General features: G+C 45.8%; 1 protein-coding gene across 1 annotated transcript in view; it reads left to right on the top strand.

Moving 5' to 3' along the window:
* The window catches only part of DNER (delta/notch like EGF repeat containing), a 252031-nt gene that overhangs the window by 177878 nt on the left and 60775 nt on the right, over positions 1 to 13378 (top strand). The window lies entirely within an intron of this gene.

Raw genomic sequence — 13378 nt, 5'->3', positions numbered from 1 at the left:
CAAGGTCTGGAATGCTCCCTCCTCAGAGCTACTTTTATTTGTAAAAACGGTTTTACATGAGAGAAGTTTCCCCTGCAGAAGGTTCCCAGGCAGATAATCACAGCTCTCGAGCTGGCATTCAAGGAATGATTTTCCACTTTGAGGAAGTTTTCTTTCTGTTTCTGCTTGGAGGGATATTATGGAAGGAATTACTTTAAACCTTTGATGGTGCAAGAATAACATGATATTAGAGGTATTTTTTTTTCCCTAAAACCAGCTTGTAAGCTCCTGACCCACAGAAGTGACATTGACCACTGCGGAGTAGAATGGCATTCTCTGCAGAGAATAAATGTAGGGTGTGAGGGAGGAAGGAAACATGTCTCTACACAGAATTACCCTGAGCTGCCCCTGGCTGTGAGGCTGGGGGAGAGGCAGTAGTCCTGGATGGGCACTGATGAAGGCCACCTACTACCTGGTAACCCGAGGGCTTGGGGTTGGTGGTAGCCGCACCTGTGATCGGCAGTGTCTCATACTCCTTGATATCTTGAAGAACTGAGCATCATCTAAAGACACGAATCCTGTCTCCTGGCTCCTGCTTGCCTGGGGTGGGAGGGAGCACAGGGGCTGGGAGGCTGCGGCCGGCCTCCCTGCCTTCCTGTCTAGCTGGGTATGCTTGTGATGAGCATGGCCACCACGGGGAGGAAGTTAAACATGGTGGATGAGCCCCACTCCTCACCCTCCACTGGAGTCTCTGAAACAATAGGAAAATTTGGAAATGTTGGGGTCATCACTTTTCTATAGAATACTTATGAATTTTTCCCATCTTTGCTGCACCCTGGGTTAGGCAGTTGCCCCTGAACCCTGGTTGTAGGCTATGCCCATAGTCAAGGGTAGGCTTCAGGGTCACCAGCTAATTGACTGCTGGCAAATCATTAATTCCTCCCTCGTACCCAATTCTTCCTGTGTTCAGTAAGTAAGTAAGTGGGAGCTGATGGTACTGCCTTCTTCACAGGGCCATTCGGGGGTCACATGGGATTTTTGTGAAAGGACTTTGAAAACTACAGTGTGCTTTGTTATTATTGCTTTGATTGCTACCAGAAAGGAGCTCAATAACTATTAGCTGCTTCATCATTATTATTTTTCTAATAATTATTACTGTCCAACCATGGATGAATTGTAATGGGGATTTGAAAATTTCATTGTGGAACAGTGTAGATTGGAGAGAGACCAGAGTGGGAATGAGGAGAAAAGGCGGGGGCTCTCGCAGAAGTCCAGGAAAGAGATGTTGACAGGTAGGATTTGGGGAGAGAAGCTGGGAGATTTGAGACAACTTGGGCGGTTAAATGAGGGAGTTGGGAGCTGGATGGGATGTGGAGGGCAAGGCAAGCGAGGTGGCTAGCTTGTGGCTTCTGTCACTTTCCTGTTGGTTGTGCCATTCATGGAGAGAAAGAAATGGGGAGAAGCGTTCTGTTTTTGTGCATGTTGAGTCTGAGGAGCCCGTGTGGCATTAAAGTGGAGAACTCCTCCGGGCAGTTGCTGTGAGTCTGGGCCAAGTCCAAACACAGGGACGTGAGTCTATGGCTTGTACTTTAAACTGGGGTGTCCCTGGCGTTGTCTAGGGACCTTATCTAATGGCTTCACACTGCCTAGAGAAAGCCTGCAGAACATGCGGTGATCTAGAACCGAAAGGGAGAAGGCACGTGTCCCAGCAGCTTTCGTGGGAAGACTCCCTCTCAAGGTTTCCCTTCACTGAAGACTGAGCCGGGAAAGGGAGACTTACTCTTGTTCTGAAGGGTTCATTGCAATGTTTTGAAGCCTCTTAGCAGGATCACATAACTGGTGACTAATAGTTTTTCAACTTTATTTTTCTTGTTGACACTACTACAGATGTCCCCATTTCCCCCCCTTTGCCCACCTCCAGCCAGCCCCCCCTTTCTCTCTGGCCATCAATCACTGCACTGTTCTCTGTGTCTACGGGTTACGAATAGATGTTCTTTGGCTTATCTTTTGGTGACTACTCTTTTTTAAAGGTTTTATTTATTTATTTTTAGAGAGGGGAAGGGAGGGAGAGAGGGAGTGAAACATCAGTGTGTGGTTGCCTCTTGAGTGCCCCCAACAGGGGGCCTGGCCCGCAACCCAGGCATGTGCTCTGCCAGGGAATTGAACCGGTGACCTCTTAGTTTGCAGGACAGTGCCCATCTCCCTGAGCCACACCAGTCAGGGTGTGACTAGTAGTTTTAAAGCAGCCCCTCCCATTGTCCTGTTCTTAGGGCAGTTGTAGTAGAAACTATTTATAGAGCACTTTGCACTTTAAAAAGTGCCAGCGTCTCTGGGACCCTTCTCGCAGCTGCCACACTGTGAAAACACATTTGAAAGGTGTCTCAAGTCCATGTGTCAAAATCAAGGGGGAGGGTGGAGGTGGGGAAGGGAGGTGGGTTCAGCGGGGGTGGGGTGGAGGGATGGGGAGAAACGGCATACAATTGTAATGGAATAACAATAAAAATTTTAAAAAAATAAGTAAAACCTTAAAAAAAAAAAAAAGAAAGGTGTCTCAGGTCTGCAGAATGTTCTAGAGCTCTGAGCCAGCACTTGACCTTTGCTGCCTTTTTTTCTTTCTGTCTTGTATTTCCCCCAGTAATGAACGTTTTGGCATGTGTTTTTATATGTAAAATATTAACGTATATAGGTGGGGTTTTTTGCAAAATAATTTTTAAGTAAATTACAGATATTATGACACTTGATCCCACAATAAGTTAGTTTGTGTTTTCGGGGAATAAGGACATTATCATGCATCAGGAAATTGTTAATATGTATTTCCTGATATTATTTATCTCTGCCCCCTTTTCATCTTCGCCTTTATTTGTTTGGGTTGACTGGCCGTCCTACTTCCCTGTGTTATCCTTTGAGGGCAGAGAATGAATTTTGTTCATCTTCTGTCTCTTGCCCGCCCCTCACACCCTACCCATGGAGCTTGTAGCTCTGTCTTTTATATTCATAGGAGGTTCATAAATATTTGTTAAGTAAACTAATTAGAAAAGTCAACAGATATTACTCCCCATGTCTCCCAATTTCTTTGATCCTCACAATACCCCTGTGATGCAGACACTGTTAATATTTCCATTTGACACACTGAGAAACTGAGGCACACGAGGTCACGTAGCTAGAAATTTAAACCCAGGCAACTTGGCACTAACATTTTTAACCATTGAGCAAATACCATCTCTGGATATATTCTTTAAAATAAAGAATTCTATTTTGTGTACTTTTTAAAGATTATCTTCATAGCCATAGTCATGAGTAAAATAAATACGAAGTTTGTTGGGTTCTAAAACTTTTTAAGTCTGGGAAAAACTAGAAAAATTATTTTCTTTGGTAAGTGTAGTGAAACCCTTTACAGCCATCCCTCCCAGTCCAGAAAGCGGGTAGAACTGGGTTTTCCCTCCGGATGGCGCTTTCAATGCTACGCGGCCATACCCTGCCCTTTCCGTTCTTCTCATGTGCATCCTCTTTCCTTCAAGGATCTTCTTCCACCTGACCTGAGCCACATCCTTAGAGGCTGAATTCCTTCCCTGGTACCTGCCTCTTTGACTCTTGTGTGCGTGTTTGTTTTAACCTCTTCCAAAAGGTCAATGTCAGGCAGGCCCGAGAGAGCTTGGGCAGCGGCGATCACTTCCTCCCTCCTTTTGGGAGGTGTCTGTTCATCTACACTTTCATTTTTATCCTTCCTCGAAGGCTCTGCCTTTTCTTTGAATTTCTATTTAAATTTCGCTAGGTCCATATTTGAAAAGTGCCATTTCAGATTCCGGGGACAGTGGGGCTGATAAATGAAAATAAAAGCATCATGAGTGTTTTCTTATATTTACCTTACTGAATGAAAACAACAACGAAAAATAATTAAAAGCTGTTTTTATTGCCTCAGTGCTTACTCTTGGCCTTGATATTGTCTTTGTGTTTGATTTAGAACTTTGAGATCCTTCAATTTTTTGATTAAATCCATTTTAATTCTGAAGATGTTAAATTATATATACTTACCATTATTGCCTACTGTATTTACACATATGGATATATTTAAATAGGTATATAAATAAAATCTAAATATTACTATGTAGCTATCATCTTTGCTTCAACATCTCAATTTTTATTCCCCTGGCCCCCCACCTGGGAATTTGAAGTAGAGTATCATATAAATTAATAAGGAATAAAAAGAAATCATTAGGGATTAAAACATTTGTCATTTCTGCACCTGTGACCCTTCACGTCACATAGGGCATGTCTCATGTACTCTGACCACCTTCCTGAAATCTACCTGCTGTAGAAGGCCCGTGGGGTGATTAAAGCCAGAAGTGAGAGTAGGAAGCTTCCTGTGGCGTTTCTCCAATGTGTTTCAATAGCATGGATATGAAGACATTTGCTAGGGCTAACCTTCTGATAGGATTATGGATCCACAGAATTTGTACTAACCGCTCTTGCACAACAGCTAGGAAGACAAGTATTGCACGCTGGGAGGGACTCATTTCTCTCAGTGGCGGAACTGTTAGAATGCCACGTTGCATTTTACTACCAGACATTGCAGGTCTTATAACTTGGAAACTCCCTTGCCAAGAGTGGAGACTTAGTGTCCTTCTCTGGCCTGGAGGTCCGTAGTAGACCTGATTCTGGTTCTGATGATGCAGTGGTAGAGTGGAGTGATTACAAATGTGGGTTTTTAGGTCACACTGTGGGTTTGAAGTCTGGACAGACCTGCCCTTTTTCAGCTCTTTGCTTCTCTGAGGCTCCTTTTCCTCATTTAGAAAACAGGGGTGGTACTGGTACACCCTTTGCAAGTTGGTGTGAAGGACGGGGCCTAGTCCTGTGCTTGGCAAATAGTAAGTGCTGAATAAGTGTTAGCTATGATGATGGTGGTGATGATGATGATGATGGAGAATTAGCCTTATCACCTTGGGTGAGTCATACAGTTTTTATCTCTTCCAGCCCATTGTTTCCTGGTAAATTGATGAGAGTTGACTGTGACTTTTAAGGAACCCCATTCCTAAAAGTCTTTGATTCAGGTATGTCAGTGTAAGAGCCCCTTGCTGAGCCAATAAATCCATCCTGTTTATTCAAGTGATGTTTATAGAGAAAAGTCTCAAAACCTCTAAGTGACCCCAGGGAAGGCCTCAGTCTGAAACTCCGGGTTGCTCTACGGGCCCCGGGGGTTCAATCCTGCTGCTCCAAAGTTTCATCCAAACTGTTTTTTTGTTTTCCTACATTTTATAGCCTTGAGTAACTTAGCCATATAAATCCTTTTGTTCCACTCAAATGTCAGTGGAAATGCTTTTCATCTTAAAGGGATTTATAGGCAGTGGTCACACGTGCCATAGAAATGATCTCTGAGATTAATGTGTATTGTTCGGGAACTGGGCGTGTTACCCAGTGACGATTTAGGAGTTATCCCGTTCTAGGATTTGTTTGTTTGCCCCAGTATCCTGATGTGAGAGATTGTGGGGCAGGCCCTCTCCTGGGACCACATAAAACTGCCTGTATTTACATAAGAAGCATGCAACACATCCTCATCCAGTTACCATGCCCGAATAAAATACTCTTCTTATTCTTTCAACATTTGGCAGCGCCCCTAAAGCACCACGTCATTTAGAAATTGTAGCAGCCGAGCTCCTTGGAGTTCCAAGTGTTCTATGGTTTCACCTTTTGGAAAGAAAGCAGGGTATTAAAACGTATTAAGTGTGCGCAAAATTTTATTTCTATGTTTGGTACCTGATGATTAGTTTTTGATTTACAGCTGAGTCCATATTTCGTTTTTGTTCTTTCCCCCTCTTCTTTTCCCATAGCACAGTTTCTCTGAGATGGTTTAAATAAAAATGCTGTGAGGAATTTTGTCTGCCTGCGTCTCCCATTAGCAGTGGGGACTGGCCGCACTCCCTCGGAGTGAACGCCGGGTCTTAACCCTCACCTTGAGCTCTTCCCTTTGGGAACCATGCTGATGCCCAGTTCGGTGCTGCACGTGTATACTGCTTGATGAATGAGGAAATAAATGATGATATTTTAGTGCTTTTGTTTTTTAAAAGAGGTAGGATATAACTGACAGGTTGTGTCCAGATCTGTGCATGCAAATTGTTTAGCATTCGTAAAACGTTTTAGCTTTAAAAATTCATGGGCGTGGTGGGGCAAAAGGTTTGCAGTTGTTTGTACGAAAAAAAATAGCACAATGATTAATAAGTAATAATACAAGAAGAAACTCTTTCATAGACCCACAACTGTAAACCTACTTTTGCCCACCCTACTTTTGCTCCCCCCCCCCCCCCCCCCCCCCGCCCCGTGAAGTGCTAATATATGTCTAGCATTTTAACTGTTGTTTCTCTTGTGGTTCATAGTAATCACAACAATGTCAGCAGTAACAATAACAGTCATTTTGCCACTTGTTGAGTGTCTACGATGGGTTAAGCGCTGTATTTGGCATGTAAATTTACTATTCAGCCTAACAGCTGGGGTCAAGTAGACTTCTGCTTGAGCTTTTGGGTTTTTCGTTTGTTTGTTTTTGCTGGCAGTTGTGCCCATTATCAAGTTTACTCTTTTACTGTATTTTTTTCCATTACCATTTAGTCCCCTTATATCCCCTCTGCCCCCACCCCCGCGATCCCTACACTGTTGTCTGTGTCCATGAGTCCTTTCTCCTTTTTGTTCAATCCCCCTATCCCCTACCCCACCCCCCTTTGTGGTCACCCTTCTCTCCATCTGTGAGTCTGCCTCTATTTTGCTTGTCAGTTCAGTTTGTTCATTAGACTCCACCTATGAGTGGAAATCTTACGGTATTTGTATTCCTCAAACTGGCTTGTTTCATTTAGCATAATGTTCTGCAGGTCCGTCCATACAGTCACAAAAGGTAATACTTTCTTCTTTTTTATGGGTGAATAGTATTCCATCCTGTAAATATCCCATAGTTGTTTCATCCACTCGTCTACCTGCTTGAGTTTTAGTCTGTTTGATCACTTACTACCTGGTGACCTTGGGCAGGTAAACTTACACTCTCTGTGTCTGATTTCCCCCATCCGTAGAGTGAAGGTGGCATTAGTGCCGACCTAATGAGGTGGTTACAAGGAGTACATTAGCATACAGTATGTAGAACAGCGCCCAGCATAGAGCAATCAGTGTAAATGTCACTACTGAATCCCCACAGCAGCCGTACCAGGCAGACCCTGAGGCCCTAAGGTCCTGGTGGGCACAGGGTGTGAGCCCAGGTTTGTGTGATTCTGGGTCCATGTTCTGTCTGCTGCACTGAGTTTCTTCTTTTGCCAAATTCTACCTTGTGCGAGAGCTGGTTGGGTGCCTCTCGGGGCTCTAGACTTGCTGAGTGTGGTGATGCTGAATTCTTTTGTAACCCTTAGTTCACCTTGAAGTTAAGTTCCTGTGAGCCATTTGTCGACTGCATGTGTCAAGTATGTCGAAACTATTGCAACATTACTATTTCATATGGAAGGAAACTGTAGTCAAGGCAAACTAACCAGTGTTCCTAATGTAACCAGGTGACTGTCATTGGGCTCGGCCACGAGGGGGCTCAGCTCTCACCTGGCTGCTTTCAGGGCCTCATTCATGCGTGGCTCAAAGGTCACCTGGGGACTTGGACAGGGATCAGATACAGAATTTGGGGGTCGTGCTCTGTAGCCCTCTTTCTTCCCCGACTCCTCCCACCCACTCCTCACAGCGTGTCTGTCCCAGTCCCCTTCCTAGGGCTCCTTTGGACAGAAGGAGGAGGTTTAGTGCGAGTGGCTGCCTGCGGGGTGGGGCTCCCTGGACTGGAAACTCACTGCGCTGGCTGCTGCATCTACAGGTTGACTTTCCGCCAAGATCCACCTTCTTTTGTTCACTTTGCACGGACCTGAGGTACTTTTGTTTGGTTTTGGTCTGGCAGTTTCAGGTCTTACTTGCAGAATCATTTGTTGGTTAAAAGCTGCTTCTGAGCTATTCAGATCTAGGCTGTGACCCTGACATGCATCTTAAGGAAGGACCCGGGCCTGGGAGAAACTAGACAAACATGAAGTTGGGACAGTACAAGAATGCTTGTTAATTACGGTATCATTCTTGGACTCTGCTTTTCCAGCCTATTTCTCATCTCACGTCATGCTCGTGAAAGGCAGCTGACGATAGATACTTACGTTATTTGAGATGGCCCACTTTTGGGGCATTTCCCACTGCCCTTCTTTTGAATTGCCCCCATCATATTTGATTGTAATTTCTATGAAGAATTTGTCCTTCTTAGCGTCCCTTCCTGAGTTTCGACTCCCAAAGAGTCTACACTTCACAGTAGAACCCTGAAGCAGGGCATGACATGGAATGACCTGCCCACTGCCACTGCACTTGACCGTGGTGCTCTTGTCTTTTACAGCCTAGGACTTTAAGTAGCACTTGGAATTCTTTTAAAAATCATTTCTTCCTGTTTTTAAAAGAAATTGGTGCTCGGATGAGCTCAAAGAAGAATGCCTGTAATCCCAGCCCCTAGAGAGACCACCTTACATTATAGGCGAACATCACTGAAGTCTTTTTTAAAGGCTGTTTTAAGAAAACTAAGCTCGGATCTCACTGTGTCCTCTTTTGTAATGAGCTTCTTAAACTGAGCACCGTGTTCCAGTTGTTCTCCTGTGTTGTCGAGTCTTTTTCTAAGGAATCTTCCTCATGGCTGCACATTATTCCATCACCTGAATGTGGCATAACGCATTTGATAAAAGACTTAATCCTCCACATGCCATTAACTGTCACCTACCTGTCACAGTTGTTGTGCTTGTCGCAAGGGATCCAGGGGTGAACAAAACGCCTGTCTCTGGCCTCCTGGGTCCTGTGGAATAGTGGGCGTGAGAGACAGTGTAGACACTATGATCAGGGATCGGATGGGGCTCTGCTGGGGGGATCGGTGGTCAGGAAGAGGGACCCTCGCCCAGGTGGGGGACTCGAAGGGAAGTCAGGAAGTGCTCCAGGGGAAGTGATGTCTACACTGAGACCTGAGAGAGAAGCAGTGCCAAGATGAGTAAGTTAGGGCTGCGTGTAGAGAGCAGGGTTTCCCAGGAAGAGAGGGTTGACAGCATGTGTCCAGGCCAGAGGGAGGGAGAGAGAGGGAGAAGGAAAGAGAAATAGAGAGAGAGAGAATGAGAGAGAGAGAGAGAGAGAGAGAGAGGCAGGCAAGAGAGGCATTTTGAGGCACAGAATGAAGTTCAGCAGAGCTGTAACTCACAAGGTGATGGAGGGAAGATACAGTCTAGAGATGCAAGGAGGACCTAATGCCGACAGGCCGTTAAACACCATGGTGTGGGGTTGGACTTCACCTCACACCGTGGAGGGGGCCCCATGGACAGCTGAGGCAAGGGGGGACAGGGTTTTAGGACTGGGGAGAAATTGCTGCGGCTGCTGGGGAAGCGTGGGTTGGAGGAGGGCTTGTGTCAGAGACTCCTGCTAGGGAGCTGCTAACACGTGCTTCAGTGAGCTCTGCTGGGGACCTGGATGCGGGCGGTGACCGTGGGGACAAGAGAGAAGCGAACAGATTGGCTCTAAGAGAAGGAGAAGGTCCGTGAGGACAAGCCAGGTTTCAGAAAGTTTTAGGCAACTTCGTGGATGGGGGTGCTATTGGGTGGTGAGCGCCTTCGAGAGGGGAGGGTGAGAAGTTCTACTGGGGCCTTGAATGAGCCCAGGGACTATGCAGAGGGAACGTTGAGTGGTCACGGGAATAAACGGACTTGAAGTGTGGGGGAGAGAAGTGGGCTGGAGAGGCTGGCTTCCACATACAGGTCCTGATTGCAGCCACAGGCATAGGCGAGATGTCCACAGTGTGGAAGAGAAGGGGGCTGGGATGGAACGAGTGAGGCCAGCTTCTAAGGATCTGCGAGGACAGGGGGTCTGCAAAGGGGCCATTTAGGTTTTCCCCTTCTTTATTTTTTGCCATTTTTAAATCATTTTTTATAATTGTACTTTTGTGCATTTCATCTATTTCCTCCAGAGAAACTCCGAGGACTAGAACTACTTGTTTAAACAGCTTACAGAATTGTGTGTAACTTTTATAAACCTGGATGCCTCATGGTCCAGTTGCAGAGGTGAGGCCCAGTGGAAGAAATCCCAAGCCATTAGGAAAAAACCCAGCACCTCATTGCTTGTTTGAAGTCTTTGAGAATTCTAGAAAGGTCTTCATTGTATCTAGTTCATAGACACACTTGAAAAGGCTCTTTTTTTTCTGGCCTCCCCATCCTCAGAGTGCCTGTCCTTTCCCCCTTCCTCTTATCCCCCATTTGTTTTTTAAATTCAATTTTTGTATCAGGAGGATTGACTAGGCTAGTGCGGTAGCCTTTTGCTTTTCACATGAGGTAGTTTTACAGCATCTCTGTATCCATCAAAAAGCTTGAATTTTAAATAGCAGACCACCCACCTTAAGTAGGCTAGCCAGAAAGAAAGGGGGAGGGCATTGCACGGGCTCCTGTAGCAAATATGCGGGATGAACGCAGGCTTGGCCTGATTCAGGGGCTCAGATAATGTCACCCGGCAACCCGCCCTCTGCCTTCCTGTGTTGGCTCCATTTTCGGGATGGCTGGGGCCGGGTTTTTCTTCTCCCAGCAAAACCAAAGCTATGGGGCTGACGTGGGCTGTTCTGAACAGAGATACTTGCCATCACTGAACCACTCATTGTGGCCACGGAGTGGAATGCTTCGGGCAGGCCTGAGAGGCAAGGTCGCCTTTGACGTCAATTCCATGCAGAGCATAAGGGCTGCACGTTGGTGCACAGAGCAGAATCAGTACCTAGTTGTCAAAATGAAGGGCGATGGGATTTGGGGGCCCAAAGTAGTAAATAAATAGTGATTACACTGGGTACAAAGATAACTCTGTGCTGGTTGGGAGAATAAAGACAATTGTGAAATTTAGTAAGAGTTTATGCATTTCTCTTCCTCAGGACCACATAAGAAAAACTCTGTAGCTATTAGTAGAGGAAAAACTGTGTAAAGAAAAGCTGCATATTCTCCTTAAAAAATCCTGATGGCAGACCACACACTCCAGGCCAGTAAAATGAGCCCCTCTGGAGGTGGGACCCAAGCACCGAACTTTGTGAAGCTTTCCGGGTGGTTCCGGTGCGCAGCCAGGGTTGAGAACCACCGTGCTTGGAGAACACTGAGTTCCTCAGGGATTAATGACAGGGAGCCGCCCAGGAAAGTTCCTGGGAAGTTGTTACCACCAGTGGAAGTCTCGGCCTCCGCCAGAAAGGGCAAAAGGCCTCTTCCCAGTGTGGTCTCAGTGTTTGTGCCACGCTGGGTGTTTCCACACGTCGGCCTGTTTAAACTTCATGAAGATGAATGTCGTTTCTAAGAAGAGCAGATGAAGAAACCGAGGCACAAAATTCCTAAGTCACTGGGGAGGGACAGACCTGTGTTGAATTTCACTTCTGCCGTTTCCAAGGGACGTGACCGTTCTGAGCCGCAGTTTCATGATAAGGAAAAGACACGCCCGTCTCGGAATTGCTGGGTCATGTATCTCAGGCAGCCGGTACCTGTGTCTCCCTTCCACTTCCCATATGAAATGCTTCTCCAGACTTGGAATTTTCACACCGAGTTGAAACAGCAAGGTCTTTTTTATGGGTAAGGCCGTCCTCTGAGTATCTGACAGGACACATTTTTTGTTGGTCATGTCAGGAGGTGGTTGGGTGGCGTGCCCAAGCATCCCAGCCTCTTGTCCGTCCAGGCTCCAGTCCCGTGTGCACCCCCACGGCAGCCTCCTGGCTTCTCATTCTGATTCACTCCTGACCCCGCAGCCTGTGGTCCACCTGGGGGCCAAAGCCACCCTCTGCGATGCAGACCCTGTGTTTTCACTGTCTGCCTCTCAGCCCTCACGGGGTTTCCCACTGGGGACCTCTCCAACCTCATTTTAAAAATCTTTTTAGAGAGAGAGAGAAAGGGGGGTGGGTGGAGAGAAACACCAATTTGCTGTTCCACTTATTTATGCATTCATTGGTTGATTCTTGTATGTTCCCTGACCGAAGATTGAACCCACAACCTTGGTGCATCAGAATGATGCTCTAACCAGCTGAGCTATCTAGCCAGGGCCTCCAACCTCATTTCTTACTATTCTCTGCTGATTTCCCCCCTTTCTAGCCACTGACCTCTCTTGCTGGTCTTCCCGCAGGTCTTGGGAATTGTCCTCTAGGGGGCGCCATTCACCTGAGAACACAATGCTCCTTGAGGCATTTGCTCCTGATGGTCACTTTGCTGGAAACCTCCCCAAAGCCTTGAATACTGCTCTGCACCTCATGTTATTCAGGTCCCCCTGACTACATTATTTAAGACAGTCCTCCTCCTCTACCCCGTACCTGCTTCAGGAGCATGTAAAGTAGAAGATATATGATAGCTGTTTCCTTATCTTTCTATTTGTTTTCCTCGAAGCAGACAATATGGTGTATGGTTGGTCTCAATTAGTATAGGTTATATGTAGTATGGTTTAGATAAATGAATGCCCACAGGAAAACGCAGAACCTTCTGACCAAACCTCTAAATTTCCATTGTTAGTAACCAATTAGTTTTGCTCATGTAATTCATTCACTTTAAGTTTTATCTCATTTGACTTTTATCTATTTAGTCTAAACTCGGGAGAAGTTGATTTAATATTCCTCTGACTATTTCCTAGTTATTTTTCATTTTCCTGTCTTAGACCTAAATTTGTCTTTTTGTTCTGCTAAAAAGTCCTTACAGTGGTTTTTATTTTCGCAAATGGATTTTCTTAAACATTAAAAGTCACATTTTAAGTGTAATCATCTTGGGCCTTTTACCTCTGATGGTTTTGTAATTGCTTTTCCTAGATATTCCCCCTTCTCCTCTTCATCTTGCAAAACTGTCTGCTTTCTTAGAACCAGAACAAATGTGGTCCCAATTAAGTTTTCCATAAACATTGGCCAAAACCTCTTCTCTGGTCCCAGCGTCATTTCTCATCCTTGTCTGCCCAGCCGAATCTCGGGCTTTCTTTGAGGCCCTGCGCAAACCCCAGCTCTCCCATGTGGTTTTCCTGGCTGGCACACCCCCTAACCATCCTTCCTTTGAACCGCTGCCGCTCTCAGAGCCTGTGCCATACACACTCACCGATGGCATGCTGACAGCCGGGCGGTCCCCCAGCCTCACGACAGGCTGGGGTCATTCCATCAGTGTTTGCAGGAAAGAAGAGTGGCCTCGAATTGTTCTCTCATCATTGCAGATCTGTCCTTCTGGTCTTCACTGTTAAAGAATCAGCTTTTCTGGGGTCAGGAGTCTACCTTCTTTTGCTTCCCTTTGCATCTCATCAAGGCACTTAGATGAACTAAATTTTCTGCCCTTGTCTGGATTCACGGATTATTCATTAATATATCTATAATCACAATTGCTAGTGACTAGTAGTCATCTTTTCCGTATTCCCT

This window comes from Desmodus rotundus, chromosome 2, assembly GCF_022682495.2.
Source record: "Desmodus rotundus isolate HL8 chromosome 2, HLdesRot8A.1, whole genome shotgun sequence".
NCBI classification, from domain to species: domain Eukaryota; kingdom Metazoa; phylum Chordata; class Mammalia; order Chiroptera; family Phyllostomidae; genus Desmodus; species Desmodus rotundus.
The sequence above is the reverse complement of the archived record's forward strand: the minus strand, read 5'-3'. Positions and strand labels throughout refer to the sequence as shown.